The following is a 13,761-nucleotide window of genomic DNA, read 5'->3' on the forward strand; positions in this document are numbered from 1 at the left end:
TCCCAGGAATCTGTGTTCCTCCAACACTTGTGCCCAGTTTTAATTATTAAACACTAAAGGCTAAATGTTGGTCAGATACACAACAGAAAATCCAACACACAAATTACCTGTTCCTCAGCCTCATAATTGCCATATTCCCACAATTATCCTTTGATTAGCACATAATAATCATTTGTTCCCTAGTTCCATTTGTCTCAACCATCTTTGCCTATCTTCAGTTGTCCTGAGCCCCATACCCAAGTCTCTCCATAAACCTTCTTGCTTCTTATCATTTAAGATGTTCACTAAAGCCTTTCTCTTTGACCAAGCTTTTGGGTATTTGTCCTAATACTTATCCTGATGTCATATTTTATTGGATAATGCTCCTTGGGATATTTGACTACTTTAAATGTGATATATAAATATGGTTTGCTTTGTAAACTAATCCTGTTTTGTTTAGTTTACGATATAACCCACTCATTACATGTCTTGGTAAACTGTTTGCTGAATTCAATGCATGTTAGAATTATTTCAATTAAATTCATCTTTTTAATGCACTGATCCATTTGCACTTCAACTGATGATAAGGTCACTCACTGCAACCATTTGAAATATTACCAAATTGATCAGTGCATCCAGAATGTCAGCTGCACTCACATGGCCATCAATGGAATTTTTGCTTCACATCATTTAAGATTGTTAAGAAGTCATTATTGATGGTACCAGACATCTTCACCCCCTCAATATTGAGAACACTAATTTTGTAACTTGACGTAATATCATATTAAGGATATTACACTGTTTTGAAAAATTCTTTTCATATGATGAGCATTTAAAATTTATAGAGAATGAAAGAATTCTCCAACTCAATAATAATCTAGAATTTGCACTGTTTACTTCATTAAAAAATGAAAACAAGTTGGGCGAGACACATAGCAGCTGACAACTAGTAAGCCAACTCTTGGCATTACTTGCATAGGAAGCTGAACAATCTGAAATACTCATCATATTGGATTGATCCCGATTTGCGTTGTGTTCTCCTGATATCAGGAAAGGTGGGTCTTAAAGCCAGACCTTCTGGCTCGGCATTAAGCACGATATCACTGATCACAACCCAAATTAGTGCACACCATGTTTCTCTCTGCTGCCTGGAGATCGAGCACCTGCTTAAGTGAATCATATACAGACAAGCAGCTCTGAGGTCTAAGCCAATGCTCTTATTTAAAAAAAAGAGTACCAAGTGGTGTTTCTTGGCAACCCTCTGCAAAACAAGGTTTGATTATCAGGGACTCTGTGAGATGCCGTACCATCCATAGATGCAGAGTTGGAGTATCTCCAACATTCTGAGCAATATCAAATTCAGCTTTGAAGAATGTTTGCTGCCATCTTTTCTTCCTTTCTTCTTTTGCAAAGTGCACTAACCAAATGTTAAGGTGTGATTCCATAGAGCACTTGTCATTTGAGTCACTGTGGGGCAGCATGGTGATTCAATGGTTAGCACTGCTGCCTCACAGTGCCAGGAACCCAGGTTTGATCACACTCATGGGCAATGGTCTGTGTGGAGGTTGCATATTCACCCCGTGTCTGTGTGGGCTTCCTCCCACAGTCCAAAGATGTGCAGGTTGGGTGGATTGACCGTGGGAAATGGAGAGATAGAGGGATGCAGGGTATGGTGGTGGGATGGTCTTTCGAGGAGTGGTGTAGACTCAATGGGCCAAATGGCCTGCTTCCACACTGTAGGGTTTCTATGAGTCTAACTTCCCCTTTCCCCAAGACTTTATTATTTACATATAAATCAAGTCATGCTCTTAGCAACCACTGTCTTCACTTAGCATTTATAACAGTGAATATCCAACAGGAGACATTAGAAGGTGCTAGCAGAGAGATCATGGCAGATGCTCTCCTTTGTAACTCAAGGACAGATAATTATGATAGCTCTTCACTGATTTGGCTGAGATTAGTAATCCAGCATAGACCAGTACTCAAAGCTGAGGCTCCCCTGGCCTGTGACTGGGGTAGTTGCTTCTAATCCTACAAAGTGATTGGGAGACCCCAGTAAATTCAATTCTATTTTCATTCACATCATTTACCTCTCTTACAAAAGCTCCAGTATTTCAAAGGGGATTCAAAGGGTGTTGCTATTAGTTCCAAACTGGTCCATTACTTTTATTCCTGCCCTGCCTTGCCCTGCTGCTCCAATCAGGAGATCACTATGCATCATCCTCATCTCTCCGCTCTAGCTTGTCTGCAACCACTCTGTGAAGTCCATCATCCAACTCGGCCCTCTTTTGGTCCACTTTGCTTTATTTATTCACTATTACTGTATTATTGATTTTGTAAATAAAAAGGTTTGCCCATAATATTTGTTCCAGTTAGAAGCCAGACTTGATCCATTTTAGTGCACCAATGACTATGCATTCTGCTGCTGCGCTACTTATTAATATGGTTACCATACAATCAATGGTGCTTCCCAGCTTCGTTGACAGTTTGGACATTGGTGCAGCTAATCTGTTTTCTTATTTACTGCTGCTTTTCTGTGCAACACAGTGCTACACGAGACCTTCTGTGGCCAATTACTAACCTTAAGACTCCTGTTGAACAACAACTCAGGCTGGAGCCCTGCTAACAGGTCCATCAATTATTCATTGCAACACAAAAATTTGCATGCTGCTTAATTAGGAGCTGTAAAAAGTATTTCATAAACAGATTTATTCCATGAATCCCTGGAGTCAAAGAGTTGGTAATGTGCTGTAAACTATAGATAAAAATCTGATCCTCACTACCTTGGACATTTTAACGATGGCTTATCTGACAGTGCGTCCCAATTTATTCCTGCTATAAAGCTCCCCTGCAAGGTACAGTGTGATGTCCACATTGAGAAGAGAATGTTCTGTCGAGTAGATAAATCTTGTAATGATCACATATCACTGAACCAACAATGAAAGCTGTCATGGGTGGATGAGGCAAGACATGTAAATTCCTACTTAATTAGTGCATTGGCCAAAACTAAATTCCAACCCTTAACAACCTGAAAGAATCTTTAATGTACTCAAATAACAGCAACAACAAACTCTTGATTCAGTGATTTCTACCCTTAACTCACAGTGTTCATAAGAGTCCGCTTCCTCTTCCCTTTTTTAAAAAATAAGACGCATTTTCCGATCATATTTTATCTAATTTTAAGCTAATTGTTTAGTTTATCACAGCATGCTTTGGGCCATGAGATTCTTTTTCGAAAGATCTCAGTAAGATCAACGCATAGAGCTATCCTCCAGCGAAATGTCCAAATAGAGAATCAGTCCGAACGGAGACCTGCCCACTTGCTGGTTCCATTTTCTGGGGGAGGCACTGTCACAGGACTGGCAATCCAGCACCTCAGGCTAATGTTCTAGGGACATGGGAAACTCAACCATGGTAGCTGCTGAAATTTGAATTTAATAAAAACTGGAATTAAAAGGAAGTCTAATAGTGACCCTGTAATCATTGTCATTTGTGATAAAAGTAAAACACTGAATGTGCTGGAAATCTGAAATAGAAACAGAAAGTACTGGAGCAACTTTTGAATGGACTTGTTAAATGTCAACGTTGATCTGTCTCTGCACCTTCTCAGCCACTGTAACACTGTATTCTGCACACTGTTCTGTTAGCCTGATGCACTTGTATAATTTGCCTGTGAAGTACACAGGACAACACTATTCACTGTACTTTGGCATATGTAACAGTAATAAATTAAATTAAATCAAATCAACTCAAACCTCTGCAAGTCTAGCAGCATCAATGGAGAGAGGAGCTGGATTAACGTTTCAAGTCCAGTATAACTGGACATTTTATAAGATGATTAGGGGTTTAGATAGGGTAGATACTAAGAACCTTTTACCGCTAATGGAGTCAGGTGTTACTAGGGGACATAGCTTTAAATTAAGGGGTGGTAGGTATAGGACAGATGTTAGGGGTAGATTCTTCACACAGCGGGTTGTGAGTTCATGGAATGCCCTGCCCGTATCAGTGGTGAACTCTCCTTCTTTATGTTCATTTAAGCGGGCATTGGATAGGCATTTGGAAGTTATTGGGCTAGTATAGGTTAGGTAGGACTCGGTCGGCGCAACATCGAGGGCCGAAGGGCCTGTACTGCGCTGTATCCTTCTATGTTCTATGTTCTATAACTCTTCATCTGAAGAACACCGTTGAGTTTCTCCAGCACATTTTGTTTTTACATCATAAACCCATCAGATTCAGTCATGTTTTAAGATGTTTGAGCATGGTTCTAATGCTCTAGGGAGGATATCTGCCATGTCAGCTCTACATGTGATTTACTCAGTTGGTTACTCAGCAGCAGTCAGTGAAATGCTCGGAAAAGCCTGAAATAAATCCATGCAATGCCCATGTTGGGACCTCCTACTGGTTTCAAGATACATCAGCAACTTAAGTTGGGTCATTCACTACTTACTAGAAAATTTAGGCCAAAATGCCTTATGTTGTCAAATGGCATCAAAAATGCCTTAAGAGGTACTAAGACACTAAATAAATACAAGTTTTTGTTGCTGAATTCTCTGATTTTTCTAACCACAGTAGGTATGCAGAGTTGCAAATTCTCCATAATTATCATTGCATACACTGCTCTGAAAATATAAGTATTTTGAGAATGAGTATGTTTAACACACACCATAAACCTAATGAAGTTTAATGCACTGTGACTTTGTGAGCAGCAGCCTTTACACTTGACAGTATTCACTGCTCTCGGGCAGACACAAATCTAGACACCACAGCTCTGTAAGCTGTTTAAACATACTAAATTCTGTGAGGAGGTCAGCTGTGTCCAAGTTTAAACTGAGGAACTTTGTGAACATACAGTCTAGTATGGGAATCATTCTGGTCAGAAAGTAATAGGTCTAATTCCAGAGCAGTAGTGGGTTTCACCTTGGGAGCAGTTGTGTTGCTACAACCTACAGCAGTGAACAACGAAAAGAATTCAAAAATAATGATCAGCTTGAGGTTACATCTTCTGTTTGCTAAAAATTGGTGAACCATTGCATGCTGAAAGATATGTATTTGTAAATGTTCTATCGTGGCTTCCCATGTCTGTAGGTACATTTTTTTTTACAATTCGCAAGCTAATATATTAGCACTTGCCCTTGTCTCAACCTTAACCAATAATAAATAATCACTAGTTTTCCAATGACAGATAAATTGGATTTTTGCAAACAATTTAGACAGTTCAATGAGCCTGATCTTTTCCATGATTAACAGTGTGAAGCAGGATTTCACCACTTTTTGTTTCATCACACACTTTGGTAGATTCTGATTTCTTGATCACTTCCTGTAAATGCTCTGTCAGAGGAGTGTTCATGGAATTTGATGGTACTCCTTGTATATGGTCAGGTTGAACCCATTCACGGCTCTTCATAACTGCATGTGCCTTTGTTCCAGTGCACTTTGCCTCTATCAATGGCCTTTTCTAATACATACCTTGCAAGAATTGCATCATACTTACATCATTCAGAAGCTCCTTGTTGCATTAAGTCTTTGGTTTGTGCAGCTAATCTTTCTAGAAAGCTTCCAGGAGTAGATGAGAATACTGAGTCAAAAATTCTGTTCGCTAGCTCCCTGTCTGAATAAATCCTTTAATGAGTTTTTTCTCTGCATCTTCTTGTAAAGTAATCTATGGATTCTGTTCGCTTCTCTCTGAATGACAAGAATTCTGGTTAATGATTATGGAAGTTTAGTCTAACTCTGAACTCGTGTTCCAACATGGGCTATAATGTTTGAGGAACTTTTAGCTCTTTGGCTGTTAGCTCTGAGGTGTTAACTTGGTGTAAATCTCCATTTCCAATTGCTAAGCAAATCTGATTTACTTAATTTCCTTCATCAGACAAACCCAAATCTGGAAACTGTAGCTTTGGAAGCTGTTTAAACATATTAAATTCTGTTAGGAGGCTTGTTGTGTCCCAATTTAAACTCTGGAACTTTGTGAGCATTTGACAATATACCTTCAATCATCACTCAGTTTCTATTAATCTAGCACAAATCCTGATCTCTTGCCTTTCTTAATAGAGTTTTTCCTGCTTTCTAGCTAGCTGTGTTTTCAACACTCTCTGACATTGTAATGAACAAAGCCATTGATTCATGCACTTCAGCACAACTTAAGATTGTTGACCACGTGCTTCACCTGTAGTTTAATTCACTTGATGATGGTTCAAGCACAATAGACCTCGTCAGCCCAATATTTTCCATTGCTGCTCAAATGATCATTCACTCACTTGGGATTGATTAATTCTGTGGGTTAGTTTATTTAGAACAATAAAACATATAGGAATACAAGCTAGGAAGCAGATTTGACAGCAAAACATTTTCTGGCCGTATCATAACATTGCATGCACACAACACATGGAGTCATACAGTCATAAAACATGGATACAGACCCTTTGGTCCAACTAATCCATGCTGACTAGACATCTCAATCTGACCTAGGCCCATCTATCAGCATTTGGCCCATATCCCTCTAAATCCTTCCTATTCATATACCCTTCCCCCTAAATGTAGCAGTCGTACCAGCCTCCACCACTTCCTCTGGCAGCTCATTCTATACACGCACCATCCTCTATGTGAAAATGTTACCCTTTTTGTATCTTTCTCCGCTCACCTTAAACCTATGCCCTCTAGTTTTGGAGTTCCCCACCCTGGGAAAAAGGGCTTGGCTATTCATCCTATCTGTACCTGTCATGATTTTATAAACCTCTATAAGGTCAGCCCTCAGCCTCCGACGCTCCAAGGAAAAATGCTCTAGCCTATTCAGCCTCTCCTCTAACTCAAACCTTGCAGTCCCAGCAACATTCTCGTAAATCTTTTCTGCACAAGTTTAACAACATCTTTTCTATAGAAGGGTGTACAGCTGCAACATGACCTTCCAACTCCTATACGCAATGTGCTGACCAATGGAGGTAAGAGTGCCAAATGCTTCTTTCACCACCAAATGCTTTTTTCTACCTGTGACTCCATTTTCAAGGAACTATGTACCTTTACCTTTAGGTCTCCTTATTTGGCGAAGCACCCCAGGGCCCTATCATTAATCGTGTAAGTCCTGCCCAGTTTACCTTACCAAAATACAAAACCTTATGTCTATTTAAATTAAATTCCATCTGCCACTCCATGACCCATTGGCCCATCTGATCAAGGATTTTATTGTACTCTCACATAATCTTCTTCACTATCCACTACACAACCTATTTTGGTGTCATCTGCAAATTTACTAACTATACCTCCTATGTTCACATCCAAATCATTTATATAAATGATAAAAAGCAGTGGATCCAGCACCTATCCTTGTAATACACCACTATTCACACACCTCCAGTCTGAAAAGCAAAGCTCCACCACCACACTCTGTCTCTAAATTCAAGCCAACATTGTATTCAGTCGGCTAGCTCCCCTTGGATCCTATGTGAACTATCCTTACTAATTAGTCTACCATGGGAGCTTTGTCAAATGCTTTGCTGAAGTCCAAATAGATAACATCTAACATTCTACCCTCATAAATCCTCTTTATCACCCTTTCAAAAAACTCAATCAACTTATTGAGATACATTTCCTACACACACAGGCCTGTTGACTATCCCTAATGAGTCCTTGCCTTTCCATATGCATGTTAATCCTGTCCCTCAGAATTGCTTTCAACAACTTATCCACCACTAAGTCTCATCAGTCTATAGTTCCCTAGCTTTTCCTTAAAGCCTTTCTTAAATAATGGCACCACATTAGCGAACCTCCAGTTTTCCGATACCTCATCTGTGGCTGTTGATAATACAAATATTCAAGCAAGGGGCCCAGCAATCTCTTCCCTAGCTTCCCACAAACTTTTCAGAAACACTTTGGAAAATGTAGGGGGTGATGGATTCTCAGGGGAACGTAGCACGAACAGCCAAGTTTCTGGTGTTGAGACTGGCTCTAATGCAACAAGGAATACATTGGCTTCCAAGAGATCAATTGTGTTAGGGGTTCTCTAGTCCAAGGTACAGACAGACGTTTCTGTGGCCAGCAGAGAAAAAGAAGAATGGTGTGTTGATTCCCTGGTGCTAGGATCAAGGATGTCTCAGAGAGGGTGCAGAATGTTCTCACGGGGAAGAGGGGCCAGCAGGAGGTCATTGTCCACATTGGAACCAATGATATAGGAAGGGAAAATGTTGAGACTCTGAAGGGAGATTACAGAGAGATAGGCAGAAATTTAAAAAGGAGGTCCTCAAGCGTAGTAATATCTGGAATACTCCCAGTACTATGAGCTAGTGAGGGCAGGAATAGGAGGATAGAGCAGATGAATGCATGGTTGAGGAGCTGGTGTATGGGAGAAGGATTCACATTTTTGGATCGTTGGAATCTCTTTTAAAGTAGAAGTGACCTGTACAAGAAGGACGGATTGCACCTAAATTGCAAGTGGACTAATATACTGGCAGGGAGATTTGCTAGAACTGCTTGGGAGGATTTAAACTATTAAGTGGTGGGGGTGGGGGGTTGGTGGTGGGACCCAGGGAGATAGTGAGAAAAGATATCGATCTGAGACTGGTACGGCTGAGAACAGAAGTGAGTCAAACAGTCAGGGCAGGCAGGGACAAGGTAGGACTAATACATTGAACTGCATTTATTTCAATGCAAGGGGCCCAACAGGGAAGGCAGATGAACTCAGGGCATGGTTAGCAACGTGGGACTGGGCTATCATAGCAATTACAGAAACATGGCTCAGGGATGGGCAGGACTGGCAGCTTAATGTTCCAGGATACAAATGCTACAGGAAGGATAGAAAGGCAGGCAAGAGAGGAGGGGGAGTGGCATTTTTGATAAGGGATAGCATTACAGCTGTGCTGAGGGAGGATATTCCTGGAAATACATCCAGAGAAGTTATTTGGGTGGAACTGAGAAATAAGAAAGAGATGATCACCTTATTGGGATTGTATTATAGACCCCCCAATAGTCGGAGGCAAATTGAGAATCAAACTTGTAAGGAGATCTCAGCTATCTGTAAGAATAATAGGATAGTTATGGTCGGGGATTTTAACTTTCCAAACATTGACTGGGACTGCCATAGTGTTAAAGGTTTAGATGGAGAGGAATTTCTTAAGTGTGTACAAGACAATTTTCTGATTCAGTGTATGGATGTACCTACTACAGAAGGTGCAAAACTTGACCTACTCTTGGGAAATAAGGCAGGGCAGGTGATGGAGGTGTCAATGGGGGAGCACTTTCGGGACAGCGACGAAAATTCTATTCGTTTTAAAATAGTGGTGGAAGAGAATAGACCAGATCTAAAAGTTGAAGTTCTAAATTGGAGAAAGGCCAATTTTGATGGTATTAGGCAAGAACTTTCGAAAGCTGACTGGGGGCAGAAGTTCGCAGGTAAAGGGACGGCTGAAAATGGGAAGCCTTCAGAAATTAGATAACAAGAATCCAGAGAAAGTATATTCCTGTCAGGGTGAAAGAGAACCTGGAGAAAGTGAGGACTGCAGATGCTGGAGATCAGAGTTGAAAAATGTGTTGCTGGAAAAGTGTAGCATGGCAGGCAACATCCAAGGGGCAGGAGAATCGACGTTTCGGGCATAAGCCCTTCTTCTTATGCCCGAAACGACGATTCTCCTCAGGGTGAAAGGGAAGGCTGGTAGGTATAGGGAATGTTGGATGACTAAAGAAATTGTGGGTTTGGTTAAGAAAAAGAAGGAAGCATATTTCAGGTATAGACAGGATAGATCAAGTGAATCCTTAGAAAAGTGTAAAGGAAGTAGGAGTATACTTAAGAGGGAAATCAGGAGGGCAAAAAGGGGACATGAGATGGCATTGGCAAATACAATTAAGGAGAATCCAAAAGGTTTTTACAAATATATTAAGGACAAAAGGGTAACTAGGGAGAGAATAGGGCCCCTCAAAGATCAACAAGGAGGTCTTTGTGTGGAGCCACAGAAAATGGGGGAGATACTAAATGAATATTTTGCATCAGTATTTACTGTGGAAAAGGATATGGAAGATATAGACTGTAGGGAAATAAATGGTGACATCTTGCAAAATGTCCAGATTATAGAGGAGAAAGTGCTGGATTCCTTGAAATGGTTAAAGGTGGATAAATCCCCAGGACCTGATCAGGTGTACCCGAGAACTCTGTGGGAAGCTAGAGAAGTGCTTGCTTGGCCTCTTGCTGAGATATTTATATCATCAATAGTCACAGGTGAGGTGCCGGAAGACTGGAGGTTGGCAAACATGGTGCCACTGTTTAAGAAGGACGGTAAAGACAAGCCAGAGAACTATAGACCGGTGAGCCTCAACTCGGTGGTGGGCAAGTTGTTGGAAGGAATCCTTAGGGGCAGGATGTACATGCATTTGGAAAGGCAAGGACTGATTCGGGATAGTCAACATGTCTTTGTGCGTGGGAAATCATGTCTCACAAACTTGATTGAGTTTTTTGAAGAAGTAACAAAGAATATTGATGAGGGCAGAGCGGTAGATGTGATCTATATGGACTTCAGTAAGGCGTTTGACAAGGTTCCCACGGGAGACTGATTAGCAAGTTTAGATCTCATGGAGTAAAGGGAGAACTTGCCATTTGGATACAGAACTGGCTCAAAGGTAGAAGACAGAGGGTGGTGGTGGAGGGTTGTTTTTCAGACTGGAGGCCTGTGACCAGTGGAGTGCCACAAGGATCGGTGCTGGGCCCTCTACTTTTTGTCATTTACATAAATGGTTTGAATGCGAGCATAAGAGGTACAGTTAGTAAGTTTGCAGATGACACCAAAATTGGAGGTGTAGTGGACAGCGAAGAGTGTTACCTCAGGTTACAACAGGATTTGGACCAGATGGGCCAATGGGCTGAGAGTGGCAGATGGAGTTTAATTCAGATAAATGCGAGGTGCTGCTTTTTGGGAAAGCAAATCTTAGCATGACTTTACACTTAATGGTAATGTCCTAGGGAGCGTTGCTGAACAAAGGGACCTTGGAGTGCAGATTCATAGTTTCTTGAAATTGGAGTCGCAGGTAGATAGGATAGTGAAGAAGGCATTTGGTATGCATTCCTTTATTGGTCAGAGTATTGTGTACAGGAGTTGGGAGGTCATGTTGCGGCTGTACAGGACATTGGTTAGGCCACTGTTGGAATATTGCGTGCAATTCTGGTCTCCTTCCTATCAGAAAGATGTTGTGAAACTTGAAAGAATTCAGAAAAAATTTACAAGGATGGAGGATACAGGGAGAGGCTGAACAGACTGGGGCTGTTTTCCCTGGAGCGTCAGAGGCTGAGGGGTGACCTTATAGAGGTTTAGAAAATTATGAGGGGCATGGATAGGATAAATAGACAAAGTCTTTTCCCTGGTGTCGGTGAGTCCAGAACTAGAGGGCATAGGTTTAGGGTGAGAGGGGAAAGATATAAAAGATATAAAAGGGGCAACTTTTTCAAGCAAGAGGGTGGTACGTGTATGGAATGAGCTGCCAGAGGAAGTGGTGGAAGCTGGAACAATTGCAACATTTAAGACGCATTTGGATGGGTATATGAATAGGAAGGGTTTGGAGGGATATGGGCTAGATGCTGGCAGGTGGGACTAGTTTGGGTTGGGATATCTGGTCGGCATGGACAGGTTGGACTGTTGTACATCTCTATGACTCTATGACCTGATCTGGTCCCAGGGATTATCTACCTTTGTGCACATTAAACCCTCCAGCACCTCCTCGTTTGTAATATAAACTCTTTTGAAGACATCACTATTTATTTCCCCACATTCCCTAGCTTCCACAACCTTCTCCACAGTAAATACTGATGCAAAGTATTTGTTTGGTATCTCTTACCCATCTCCTGGATTCCATACATAGATGGCCACTTTGAATTTTAAGGTGCCCTGTTCCCCCCCTAGTTATTCTTTCTCTGTTAATGTCTTTGGGTTCTCCTTAACTCTATTTGTCAAAGATATCATATATACCCTTTTTGCCCTGATAATTTCCCTCTTAATTATATGTCTATTGCTGTTACATTCCTACAGGGACTCACTTGATCCCTGCTGTCTTTACCTGACTTATGCCTCCTTCTTCTTGACTGGAGCCTCAATGATTTTAGTCATCCAGCCTTGTCCTTCATACTAACAGAAACACACTGTCTCTGAACTCTCATTATCTCACTTTCAAAGGCCTCCCACTTACCAACTATCCCTTTACTTGTGAATAACCTCTCCCAATCAACTTTTGAAAATTCCTGTCTAATAACGTCAAAGTTGGCCTTATTCCAATTTAGAACTTTAACTTTTTGATGAGTTCATGCCTTATTACCCAACAGAAGGTCAAATACTGCTTCTTCTCCAATAGGTACATGCACATAGTGAATAAGAAAGTTTTCTTGTAAACACTTAACAAATTCCTTCCCATCCAAGCCCTTAACACGGTGATAGTCCCAGATTATGTTTGAAGTTTATCCTTAAAGTTTACTACTGTAAAGACAAGGTAGACTTACAAGAGTTGGCATTCACTGTGCAGGCTCATGCTCAAAGAATAATAAATTGGGACGAGGTGCTGCAGTGTTGGAACACTCTTGATCAAAATCAGGACCGCCTGCAGAGTAGAACATTGACAAAAATACCCGTAATATTGATTTTATTTAAATTTAAAAGAGTGTCGTAAATCTTCCAATGGAGCAAATTCTTTGCAGTGAAAATTCGCAACCAATCTTACTTAGTACAGGTGAATCACTTTTTTCCATAAGCTTCTTAATTCGCAAAATACTATCAGTGAATACCATAAACAATGGAAGACTTTGAAGAAATGTTTTAGTTACTATTTAAAACGCTGGGAGCCAAAAAAGGTTATTGAATATCTGCCCACCTTTTCTAAGGAAGCACAATGACTATGTTATAGAAAATATAGAAGCCATAATTAATGAGAATAATACAGCTTATCACACCGCAAACATCAGCTGCAGGGTCAGAAAGACAGAAAGCAGAAAGGACAAATGTTAAGACAGCAGCCAGCTTTGTGCTGAGTGCAATAGCAGAAGGCAAAGCTAAGGGTGGGTGTTTATCTGCTGAAGATTGTCAAGAAAAATGTTGTACTGTTAATATAATAGGTGTGGCAGCCTTACCTGTAGGCAGTTCTACTCAGCTCTCTGTCACAGTTTTAGTACATAGGACTAAAGATCCTTTGGATAACATTCTTCGGAAAGTGTCTTCTGATACGTTTTAAACTCATTAAACTGCTGTATTAGCTTTAGTCTAATTTCACAGTTCGCTTTGCATCCAGTTACAACAGAAAGTCAGCATTTGAGGTCACTTGTTGTTATTAGCTGCTAGATGTTTAAGCTGAAAACATTAGTGTTCTTAGAATTGGCAGATCCAAAATAAAAGCCCATATGGTGAAAAACCAGAAATTCGTAAATTAAAAACAGAATGTATTGCAAATGCAGAGATCATTCGGCATTTGCAAAAAAAAACTGAACTCATCAGTATTCTGGGTGTGTCCGTTCATCAGAGCTAAGGGCCTGTGTTATTTCGCTAATAGTATCATGGTTACATCTGATCAACAGCTCCAACACAAAATAAGGGCAGGCAGTTACCAAAATGTACCAGTTTGATCCAGTCCACCACATCTTTTTGAGACCATATCTGTTGACAATGCTTCAGCAGCAGTGCCAATCAAGAATGCAATAAATCGGGGCAATTTGCAGCAACCTCTCAGGTGGCCCTTGGTTAAGCATCATTAATCCCACTCCCACTCCCCCTCCTTACTACTAGGCAGAGTTAGATGACAAACGTTCCAAAATCTTGAAGTACTAATGTA

General features: G+C 40.8%; 1 long non-coding RNA gene across 4 annotated transcripts in view; it reads right to left on the reverse strand.

Annotated features, from left to right (window-relative positions):
- LOC132827140 (uncharacterized) overlaps positions 1-13,301 on the reverse strand; it is an 82,353-nt gene extending 69,052 nt beyond the window's left edge. For all 4 annotated transcript variants that reach the window (XR_009645977.1, XR_009645978.1, XR_009645975.1 and 1 more), the window contains exons 1-2: positions 13,067-13,301; positions 12,443-12,540 (exon numbers count right to left, since the gene is read on the reverse strand). This is a non-coding gene — a long non-coding RNA (uncharacterized LOC132827140). The remainder of the gene's footprint in view (positions 1-12,442; positions 12,541-13,066) is intronic.
- Positions 13,302-13,761: the final 460 nt, after the last annotated feature.

Source organism: Hemiscyllium ocellatum, chromosome 24 (assembly GCF_020745735.1).
Source record: "Hemiscyllium ocellatum isolate sHemOce1 chromosome 24, sHemOce1.pat.X.cur, whole genome shotgun sequence".
Taxonomy (NCBI): domain Eukaryota; kingdom Metazoa; phylum Chordata; class Chondrichthyes; order Orectolobiformes; family Hemiscylliidae; genus Hemiscyllium; species Hemiscyllium ocellatum.